We start from the raw sequence: 11,717 nt of genomic DNA on the forward strand, positions 1-11,717 counted from the left end.
TTCCTGATTTATAAAGGGGTAAATTCTGACTGTATCCTGACATGGCTGAGAGAAAGAGGTCACTTCACTACTGCCTTTTTTCATAAGGACACCAATGCCACTCATGAGGGCTCCACTCTAATGATATAATCACCACCCAAAGGCCCTACCTGCAAAAAACATCACATTGGGGATCTGAGTTAACACGACTTTGGATGAACACAAACGTTATATCCATAACAAGACACAATTTGGAAACATTATTCATAAAATCATTTACATTTAAAATATTTAATGAGGTGTCTCCCTGGTGGCTCAAGGTGGTTAAGTTGCGACACTGTGAAGCTAGCACAGCCACTGCAGCATGGCATGAGTTGGATCCCTGGCCAGGGAGGTGACCCACATGGCACAGCAGACCTTTCCTGTCTTGCCCGCTATTCCTCTCAGCAGTGTATTTCAGTCAATCCACCTGCTCTGTTTCCCTTTCTATCTCTGGTGAATCCTCTCACCCCTGGCACCTCTGGCTTGTACCCAAGCTCTTGTATACATAAATAAATAAATATTTTTTAAAAAATATTCAGTGAATACTTATTCATAAAATAAAAGTTTGAACAAATGAACAGGGATATATCAATTCTTATTATTGTCTAAATAGTAACAGTTGTTATCTTGACTTTTCATGCAACAACAAAGATGTTAGTGTCCCAAGATGACTTATTGGCCTATATTTATGTTATCCCTTGGGTTTTTAAATTTTACTTAATTTTTAACTTTTTTCAAGAGCTTAAAAGGATGATTGCAATAATTATTATTACTCAATGAAGAATAATATTTTGATAAATACAGGTAAAATACTTATCTAATATATACCTATTACATGAAAAGGCAGTCACTCTTTTTGACTCCCACCCTGATTACCCACAGCAAATCCCAAGGATAACACATGACATAGAGCGGATAGTACTTGAAAGGGTAATAAAAATTCCTTTTGTACAATTTGAACATCCTCTATACTTGTCAGTTTTGCTTCTGGAAACGTTTGGCTCAAATGAGTCTAAATTTCCCTCATTTGAAAATGGAATAATAATCATTTTTCTTGAAGCTAATCTCTAATTCCATGGAATGGGATTAATCAGATAATTTCTTGGTGTTTCCATAAAACAAACCATGGGGATAAAGTGTTATATTGTTTCATTATACCAGGTGAAAGACTGGATGCAATTGCCTTTTCTTTTTTTTTTTTTTTTTAAGATTTATTTATTTATTTATACAAGCAGTGGGTACAGTCAGAAGCGCCGGAGGGTGAGAGAATTCACCAGAGCCAGAGCGGAGAACAGAACAGGCAGATTGACGAAGTACACTGCTGAGGGGAGCAGCGGGCAGCAGGAGAGGTCTGCGCGCCATGTGGGACCCTCATTTGGTGGCCGGGGGTTCGAACAGGCGCTGCAGAGGCTGCGGGCAGCTTTGCAACCCAGCGCACAACCGTTGCGCAACCGGGGAGGCCCTGCAATTTCCTTTTTCTCCACTTTGTTCTCTGTGATTTTACAGGGTAGAAGTTTAGAATAGAAAATTCGTTATCAGTCTTTCTTTGCTAGAATTACAGTTTTAGCTATCTATTCTTGGATAAGTTACATAACTTGTCTCTGACTCATTTTTTCCAAATCAAAAATATTGATGAAATCATTTCTTTCAGATATTGTTGTAAAAATTAAATTGGGGGCCTACCTGGTGGCGCAGCGATTGAGCGCTGGGTTGCGAGGCTGTCCGCAGCCTCTGTGGCGCCGGTTCAATCCCTGGCTGCTCCCTGGCCACCGGAGGAGGGTCCCACATGGCTCGCAGACCTCCCCTGTCGCCCGCTGCTCCCCTCAGCAGTGTACTTCGGTCCTTCTGCCTGCTCTGCTCCCTGCTCTGGCTCTGGTGAATTCTCTCACCCTCTGGCGCTTCTGACTGTACCCAGTGCTTGTATAAATAAATGAATAAATCTTTAAAAAAAAATTAAATAGGTTAATTCATATAAAACAATTTAGAATGGTGTCCACACTATAGTTAAAGGTCATATGAACTATTACTATTATTATTGTTATTTTGTGGTGAGACTTTTGCTGTATTCTAATGTGTGAACCTAAGTACACATTATATAAAGCTATACATTGCATTCAATATACAATTTTATATATATATATATTATAGAATATACACTTCCATAGTCTTGTTATATGAAAGCAAGGAGACTCACATTATTCCTCCATATTTCCCCCCCAAATTGTACTAGGGTTAAGCACTTAAATAAGGTCCATACATAAAATTGCATAATATAAAGTTATTTACTATAAACTTATCTCCAGGTGAAACTTGATTTTCACTTTATTCCTTACAGATATCATCCATTAAATTACCCTCATAAGTAATACGAGGGTATAAATTGACCCTCATATACAATATGACCAGTATAAATTTGAAAAATAAAGATAGTCATCAGACATTTGGCACATTTCTTAATACATAGCATGTGTTGCAACAAATGAAAAGTTTCTATTTTTATTTCTTTTCTACCTTTAAAATATATAAGGGAAGATAATAGACACACATTTTCCATTTAACTCTGCCTCTTTATTGCTTTAGAATCACTAAAATTACTGTGCTCATTTCCCAAAATAAAAAGTCCATATAAGGGAGGATAAGCAAGTGAGATTCAAATATGGAAATTGGTGCAATAGAAAGTTGGATAAAACCTAAGTTTGAAGTTTGAGAATTAAGAGAAGACCTAGGGCCAGGCAGGTAATTGCCAAAGCAATTACTATGATGTTACCGATTTCAAGGCGTTTGTTGTTTGGTAAGTTATGTGCAGGTACATCAGACCTAGCCTACTGACTGTGTTAACGGAGTTTATTATTTAAGAGACAAAGAGATAACTCTCTATCTTCTTGTTTCACCAGAGACTGCAGCATATAAAAACCAAATGACTCTTATTCTGGGTGTGAATGTGCTAGGCAGGCACAGGTCTGTTACATGGCAGGATCATACTTCTACATACACTGTATGATTAAAATAACAGGTCATATGTGTCCCTGGAACAGGGTGTTTGATATGCTAATAGATGTTAGAGAGATTGGACTTAGTGCAGGTTGTTGGTTTCTTTTGCAAGTTGGCACTTGCAACGCCTCTTTGAGCCTGATTCTTGCCTGAGTTTTTGCAAAACAGCTGGAAATACTGTTTCAAATATTTCCTGGTATCAATTGCTCTTTGACCCAGTAGTAGCAGTATTGCACATTGAATGATGAAGATAAATCACGTGTGATGGCATTGACAATACTGACCAAGAGTTTGGAAGTAAATATTCCTGTGCTACAGGATGTGACTGGGTAACATGGGAGATCTATGAACCAAGCCATGATCCATTTCAGACATTTCAGAGATATAGAAAGGTGTCCTCACATTCGAGATTCTTCTCATGTTTTGGACTAGACAGATTTTGAAAATTTAAAAATAAAGTTGGTGGAATGGGTTATTTTAATTTTTATTTAATATTTTGACAATAACAGAATTATCCTGAGAACATTTTACCTGGAACTGGAGTTATAGCATAGGAGTGGAGGTAACAATATAAGACTCATCATCACTCACAACTATATACCAAGAAAAGTAAGAAAATCTAGGAAGAATTAGGTTTAAAATCAGTGTAATATAGGTAAGCAAAACCCATTGATATTTTTCTAAGAATAAAACCCTGTTTAAAATTTTCAGAAAAGAAAAGTGGAGAGTGGGATAGTTTTGCTCATAAGACACACTGAATAACTTTTGTTGAATTATGTGAAATAAACCCACTTTATGTTAATGAAGAATGAAGGACACCCCAGAACCCCCAAATACACATGTTCTGAATGGGTTCTGCCATATGCCACATAAAGGCAAAACATTCTCTTAGTGTGAAAATAATGCAATAGTATAGTATGCATACAGAGAGAAGGAAAGAAAGAATACTAGTTTTCAAAAAGAAAAAAAAAGCAATCAAAGTAACCCATCTCTTCATAAGCAAATGCCCAGCCAAAATAAGGTTGGCCCAAAATGAAGCTGCTGAGGTCTGAAATCTTGCCACAAGTTTGAAGCACCTTCTGCCAGGAAACCAGAGGAAAGGGGCAGATGGGGTCAGGCAAGTATAGGATGAAAGGAGCAAAATCAGAGTACAAATCAAGGTAATAATTGCCAATGTCAGCATCCCCATCTGTCCTCACCAATATCTCTTCCCAGTGTCTCTACATATCTTGACTCCACAAGTCTCCTTCCAGGTACCCCCAAGTACCTGATGAAAATCCAAAGCCTAGATACAAGTGTGACTTTTTCACCTGAACCAGCTCTCTATGCCTCCTCTAAGTCTTCTCCTAGCCCTTTTCTCTCATCTCATTTCCATCATTCATTAGGTGGGTAAGGAACAAGTAACATTCATTTTATGGGAATTACGCTGTGTAGCATTTATTTTGGGAGTTATTTCTCATAATAGGGATATACTATATATAGGGAATAACACCTTTTATTAACACTCATCCTTCTTAAGAAAAATGGAATATATATTAACATATAAAAGCTAAAGGAAATTTCACACCAAAATTACACAATGATTTTTAAACAATTAATCATTTCCTTGAAACAATGTACTATTCTGATCATTTCTATACTTATAAAACTGAATGTTTTGCAATGCACCTCCCTGAGTTTATTAATTTATAATGACCATGATAGAATCACCAATTTCATAGTATTAATTACCACCATATCTAGAGGTGTCACCTCAAGGACTACATCCACAGCGGAATAAAAGTCAGGCACAGTGTAAATGGTGAGCCTTAAGGTCAAAATAGGACTAACACCTTTAGGAAAGACTTCAGGAGAGTTAAGGAAGGCTCCAGAGATAAGGGCAACAAATTCCAAAAGGGGCTAATCAAATACCCCAGGACTGGGAGCAACAGTACATTCCTGGACAAGGACAGTAAAGAACAAAGAAAAGGGCTGGGACACAGAGACTTAGTTCTGGACAGACATTTAGGCAGTGAGTGAGACTGTTATAGGGCAAACCCCAATATATAACAGATTGCCTGACTGTGGGTCCAAACCCGTGCACTTAAAGGGGACTTACTAATGCTAAACTGCAGACATACACAAAAGGTTGATAAAAGGTTTATATTTACAAGGTAAGGGGAAATGGGAAATGAATAACTCAGAGAGAAAAAGAGGGAGATAAGTTCGTAAATGCGTCCTACCTGTTCTGCTCACCTGGAATTCCGATGACCCGCCGAGCTGGCAAAAAAATTAGCACGCCTTGTGGCCAAACCAGCAATCCCCGGCCACATGACCAGTTAAATGCCCAAAACCATGAGCCTAGTTGCTTAATTCCGCCTTCAGGTCCTTGCAACCTTCCCTTTGGTGATCATGGGATTTGTAATTCCCAGTGCCTTGGGGGTGGAGTCCACAAAGCCTGTATGGTGTTTGTTCAGGACATCCTTTCCCCCTATCTACTCCCCACTTTCACTTTTTGCCCACCATTTCCATGGTGATGAAGATCAAATATATGGAAAAACAGTTCAGCAGTCCAAGCCAAAAAAATAAAAACAAAAACAAAAATCTGGAGGCATTAGCCAAAACAAGATAGCAAATATATCAAAATCACAGGGAAAAAAATCTTAAAATTGGTTAAACTTATGTAAAAAAAAAAAAAAAAACAGTTCTCTCCACCTTGATCCCAAATTGTTTCAACAGCATAGCAAAAGTTTGCAAACTAAATCTACTTTTAAATCATATTACCTATTTTGGCATACAATCACAGGGCAGAACAACTAACAGCAATTTTAGCTGCCTTTGTCGGAATACTCCATATAGGATCAGAGCAAACTCTTGACATCCGGTCCACGTAGGCTTCAAGAACAAAGTAGGTCTCACCAGACTCCACCTGGGCTTTTTCTTTTTCTGGGTTGTCCAGTCCTGCCAATGGAGGAAGCTTCCTCACCTTCTTTGGAGGTCTCTGGAACCCTACGAACAAAGCAGAAGGTTCTCCTCTTCTTGGTTCGGTTTTATTGGTTCAGTTTTATATCAATTTCCTGAAAGAACTCCATTCAAACTCACACAATGAAACTCATCTCCAATTGTTTTTGTTATAAGCAGACAAAATCCCTGTGGAAGTTATGCAAAAATAGACACTGACATGAGTAGTAAAAATTACTACCACTATTTTAATGCTGTGTTGGTATCAAGGGGAAAGAAAATGCAAACACAAGTTAGCTCTGCTGAAAAAAGAAAAAAAATAAATGATTTTGCTGCAGGTCCTGGTCAGTCAAAACAAGAAAAACTTTGTTGAATCATAACAAAATGCAACAAAATTACCAGTATTATGTCAAAACTTAGTAAAAGTCAGGTGTATCTCTAACAGTCTATTCAGTCCTTTGTAGGACTTTTTTTTTTTTTTTTTTTTGGATAATGGACTATTTTCCAATAATGGAAAACTGTCATACTGGACATTCATGGACAATGCTGCTGCTAATTGTTGCTTCTATTACATACATTGTAACCCTCAAAAAAGATTGTCTCCTAAGACTACACCCTGAGATCTGTGCCACCATAGATATGGTGGAATAAAAATTAAAAGGGGGATTGTAACAGGGTGGTGCCCAGGAAACGGGAAGTTCCAGGTTCCCTGCCCCACCCAAGGGAGGGTGGAGCTGAACAGGGAGAGAAGAGGCTGCAGAAGAGACGGAGAAAGGAAGGAAGCAGGATGGAGCCAGAAGGAGACCTGGAGGAGGCGCATGGAGCCGAGAGACACGTGAAGAAACTGCGCTTGCCTTTTGGTCGAGGACTGGGTGACACAGATGTGGGTGAGAGACCCATAGGGAGGTGACAATGACGATTTTTGTCTTGATTTTGATTTTGTTCTTTTCCCTCCAGACTTGTCTGGCTGTTTCTGATGCTTTTCTGTGAGTCCCCACTGGAAGGTGCTTTAGACTTGTGGCAGGCTTTGGGTCCTTGCTCTGGGCCAATAACATTTGGATGGACTTTTACCCACGAGGGGACGGGTAACTTGGGGTGCTTGACTTAGAAACTATATTCTTTGCCTTTCCTGTATTGTTTTCTAATTGTATTAAAGTTCCTTTTCATTAAAGTCTCATATGTTTTGTGTTGATGCGGCAGATGGCAGAACCTATTTAGAGCAGGCAGGTTTGTGCGACCTGGTGTGCCCCGCTCCCTGTCCTGTAACAAGATCACTGAGAACTAACCAGTCACAAAGAACCTGGTGGAGCTTTAGAATAATTAGGGAAAAAAGGTCTATATTCCCTGAGACACAACTCGACTTGGGCTTCCTTGCCTCTCCCTGGCCTGGTCCCATGGCCTGGGAGTCCCACTTTATTTCTGTTCCTTTTCTCCTCAATAAACTTTTTCGTTCTCTAAACAAATCTGCCTCTTGCTTGCTTGCCTGAGTGTCTACAAAGTTCCTGCTGCGGCTTCATGAGACACCAACCCGTGGTGGTCTAGTGGCTGGGGCTCAGCTCTGCCTCTGCAGCCTGGGATCATTTCTGGCTGGGAGACTAGGCCTGAAAACCTTCAATTTCTGTATCAAAGAAAAGAAAGAAAAAGAGGAAAGAAGGAGACAGAGAAAAGAAAGAAATGTATATATAAGATGCTGTGGCCTGAAGTCAGCCAAGGTTACCACAAATGCCCTGAGGTAGCAACTAAATTGTCCAACCCTGCTCAAGAGCAAAACAAATGTTCTTCTTTAACACTTCTAAAAAAAAAGTTAATGGAAATTTTGTTTTATCTTTTATCATACTGTTTTATCAGTTTCTAATTCTAATGAATGTAAGTTGTGCATATCATCACCAATATTCTTTTCAGTAATAAAAAGTGATAATTGCTCTACATTATATGTATTAAAGTTTAGTCAAACTCTAAAGTAGCTGCAATTAAAACAGTGGGTCAAGGACAGATAACTCAATCTATACTATTTCACTGAGCAACTGAATTAAACTTCACAAGATTGTATCACACTAATTGTTGTGTGCAATAATTCTCAGTATACTACATTAGCATTGGAATTCATGAGCGCATGATTTTCAAAGCAGTCTAAAAACTTGGAAACAGATTTGATTTCCATAACAAATGAGTTTGATTAACATCACTTTAGAAACAATTATCCTCCCCTTCCTCATGAAGAGGAAGAAACCAAATCAAGAGTTTCAAAAATACTTTTCAAAACAATAGGCTTAGCAAATCTGTTTACTGGAACTATAGAAGTGGTTGATTCCCACATCTAATTAAATAAAAATAAATTTGTTCACTATTGAGCGCATTATTAATATATTTTAGGAGACAGAAAAATTTTATATGTGGTGGTCATTAGCAACTCAAATATCTATGCTTATTCAGCATTCAGCTTGTTGATAAATATAAAAGCAGATGAGTTGCACAGGACATTGGTAAACACTGAAGGGGAAATATCTGGTGGTGGTTTCATTTATGTATTTATATGCATGTATGTATGCATTTATCTATCTATTTTGCTGGAATTCATAGTTGTTTTATATATTTCCTTTTTTATTGATGTAGCATTGTATATGTCTATCTATTTGTTCACAACATTGTATATGTACCAGAGGCAAGAAAAACTCCCCAGATGCATGCTACCACACCACACCCAAAATCAAGGCACCAGAGCCCTCCACCATGGTCTCTTGTGCCTCTTCCCCACTTTTTCTTCCCCTTATCCATTCTTCTCTCTCTCTCTCTTTTTTAAGATTTATTTATGCATACAAGAACTGGGGTGTAGGTCAGAGACATGGAGGTGAGAGGATTCACCAGAGATAGGGTGGGGAGCAGAATAGGCAGATGGACTAAAATACACTGCTTGGGGGAGCAGCAGGTGAGACAGGAGAGGTCTGCTGTATCATGTAGAATTCTCGCCGGCCAGCTGGCAGGGATCGAACCCGTGCTGCAGAGGCTGCCGACAGCTTCACAGCGTTGCACTCAACAGCCTGCACCACCAGGGGAGGCCCAACTTCAGCAGCTTTTATCTTGATTTTGATTTTGCTCTTTTCCTTCCAGACATGTCTAGATCCAGGCTTTCAGGCCTCAGTGGTTCTGCTTTGGGCCAGCCCTGTTTGACTGGACGTTTACCCACAAGGGGATGGGTAATTTCGGGTGCTTGATTTGGAAACTTTATTTTTTGTCCTTTTTATTTTGTTGTTGCACACTAATTGCATTAAAGTTGCTTTCCATTAAATGTCTTACACAATAGAGTATGTTTTGTCTTGATGCAGCGGATGGCAGAACCTATTTAGAATGGACAGGTTTGGAGGTCCTGGGGTGGTCCCTTTCCCTGCCCTGTAACACTCGGTCAGGGGATGTAGAAAGGGAAACTCTAAGATAAGAGCTGGGAAAATGAACATATCTTCCCAGGAGAAAGAGCCAAAACAGGATGATAACATTTTAGAACAGAGAAAAAATATTTAAATATTCCCTAAACATGGGCCCATGTGGCATCTTCTGCCCCACTTATTTATCTTAGGGATTGGCTACAAATGCCATTTTATGGCTTCATGGGACAAGAATCTGTGGTGGTATAAGCAGCAGCAGCAGTTGTAATTGTGGTAACAGCACATATTGATTACACAACTTCAATTCCAATGTCAGTTTTCTATGGTTTGCTATTCGTTTGGGTTTACCTGATCCTTTGTTTTGCTTCTCTATATTCTATATGAGTGAAACCATCCAGTTTTGGCTTTCTTCTTATGACTTCTTTCACAAAATGTTATCCCCTCCAGTTCTATCTATTTAGTAGCAAGTGACAAACTGAGTGGTACTCTATAGTGTATATATATTCCACATTTTTCAACCCATTCATGTGCTATTGAGTTACTTGGTTTTCTCCATAACTTGGCTATTTTAAATAGTGCTTCAGTGAATACAGGAGTGTGCATTTCCTTTCAAATTGGTGTATTTGCATTCTTCTGGTAGATACCTAGGAGTGGTATTCCTGGATCATATGGTAGATTTCCTTCTAATATTTTGAGAAAACTCCATCCTGTTTTCCTTTGGGGCTGGACCAGTCTACATGCCCAACAAACTTATAAGAGGGCCCCCCTTTTTTGGCCACATTTCCTCACCAAAACTTGTTTCTGCTCTTTTTGATATGGATCATTTGCAGAGATTTGAGGTGGTATCTCACTTGGTCTTGATTTGCATTTCTCTGATACTAAATGATGATGAGAATTTTTCAGGTGCCTGTGGCCATCTCTATGTTTCCTTAGAAGTATTTATTTAGGGTCTCCCTGTGGTGCAGCGGTTGAGGGCCACACTGCGAAGTTCCCTGCAGCCTCTGCAGCGCCGGTTCAATTCCTCGCCAGCCAGGGAGAACACCATATGGAGCAGCAGACCTCTCCTGCTTCACCTGCTGCTCCTCTCAGCAGTGTCTTCGGTCCGCCTGCTTGTTCTGCTCCCCGCTCTGGCTCTGGTGAATTCTCTCACCTTCCAGCATTTCTGATCTGTACCCCAGTTCTTGTATAAATAAATAAATAAATCTTTTAAAAAAAGTATCTATTTAGCTCTTCTGTTCATTTTTTGATTGGGATATTTGTTTTCCTTTTGTTGTGTTGTGTGAGTTCTTTATAGAACTTGGATATCAAATCTTTGTCAGATGTTTGTGTAAATATTTTCTCCCATTGGAAAAGAGTCTTTTCAATTTAATGGTAGTTTATTTCCCTCATAAGAGATTTTTAGTTTAAGAAACTTCTCTGAAGAGGAAATGCAAATGGCCAACAGGCATATGAAAAGATGTTCAACATCACTTGTAATCAGGGAAATGCAAATCAAAACTACAATGAGATACCATCTTACACCAGTGAGAATGGGACATATTAAAACTAGCAACAACAAATGTTGGCCAGGATGTGGAGAAAAAGGAACTCTCCTGCACTGTTGGTGGGAGTGCAAACTGCTCCAACCACTATGGAGAGCTGTGTGGAGATTCCTGGACCTACTAAACATAGAGCTTCTATATGATCCAGCAATTTCACTCATAGGTATTTACCCAAAGGACACAGAAACATCCATTCCAAAGAACACCTTCACCCCTATGTTTATAGCAGCACTGTTTACAATAGCTAAGCTTTGGAAACAACCCAAATGCCCAAAAATAGATGACTGGATCAAGAAGATGTGGTACATATACACCATGGAATATTACTCAGCGTTCAAAAAAGATAAACACATGCAATTTGAAGTAACATGGATGGAGCTGGAAGGGATCATGCTCAGTGAAATAAGCCAGAAAGAAAAAGAAAAATACCAGACGGTCTCACTCATAGCAGGAATCTAGAAAACTTAAATAAGGGACCAGGAAAATGAATAACTATAAGAAAGTGAAAATCAAAATCAACAAACAACTATGAACCAGAGACACTCTATGGGGGGGTGGGGGGCCAGGGAGGGGAGGGATTGGGGTCAAAATAAGGGGGTTGCAATTGTTTGGGGAATATAAAAATAAAATTTATTTAATAAATAAATAAATAAAATAGTGATACACACACATAAAAAAGCTTTTTAGTTTGAGGTAGTTTTACTTATTTACATTCACTAGATTTTCCTCAGTTATGTTCATTGATTTAATGTTAGTTTATAACAACATATGTGTTTTAGGGTTATAGTTTCAAACATAGGAACAAGGAATTATAGACATCGTTAAGACATTTAACTGGATAAGA

Source organism: Talpa occidentalis, unplaced genomic scaffold (assembly GCF_014898055.3).
Source record: "Talpa occidentalis isolate TD23 unplaced genomic scaffold, MPIMG_talOcc4v2.1 talOcc4.6, whole genome shotgun sequence".
Lineage (NCBI taxonomy): Eukaryota > Metazoa > Chordata > Mammalia > Eulipotyphla > Talpidae > Talpa > Talpa occidentalis.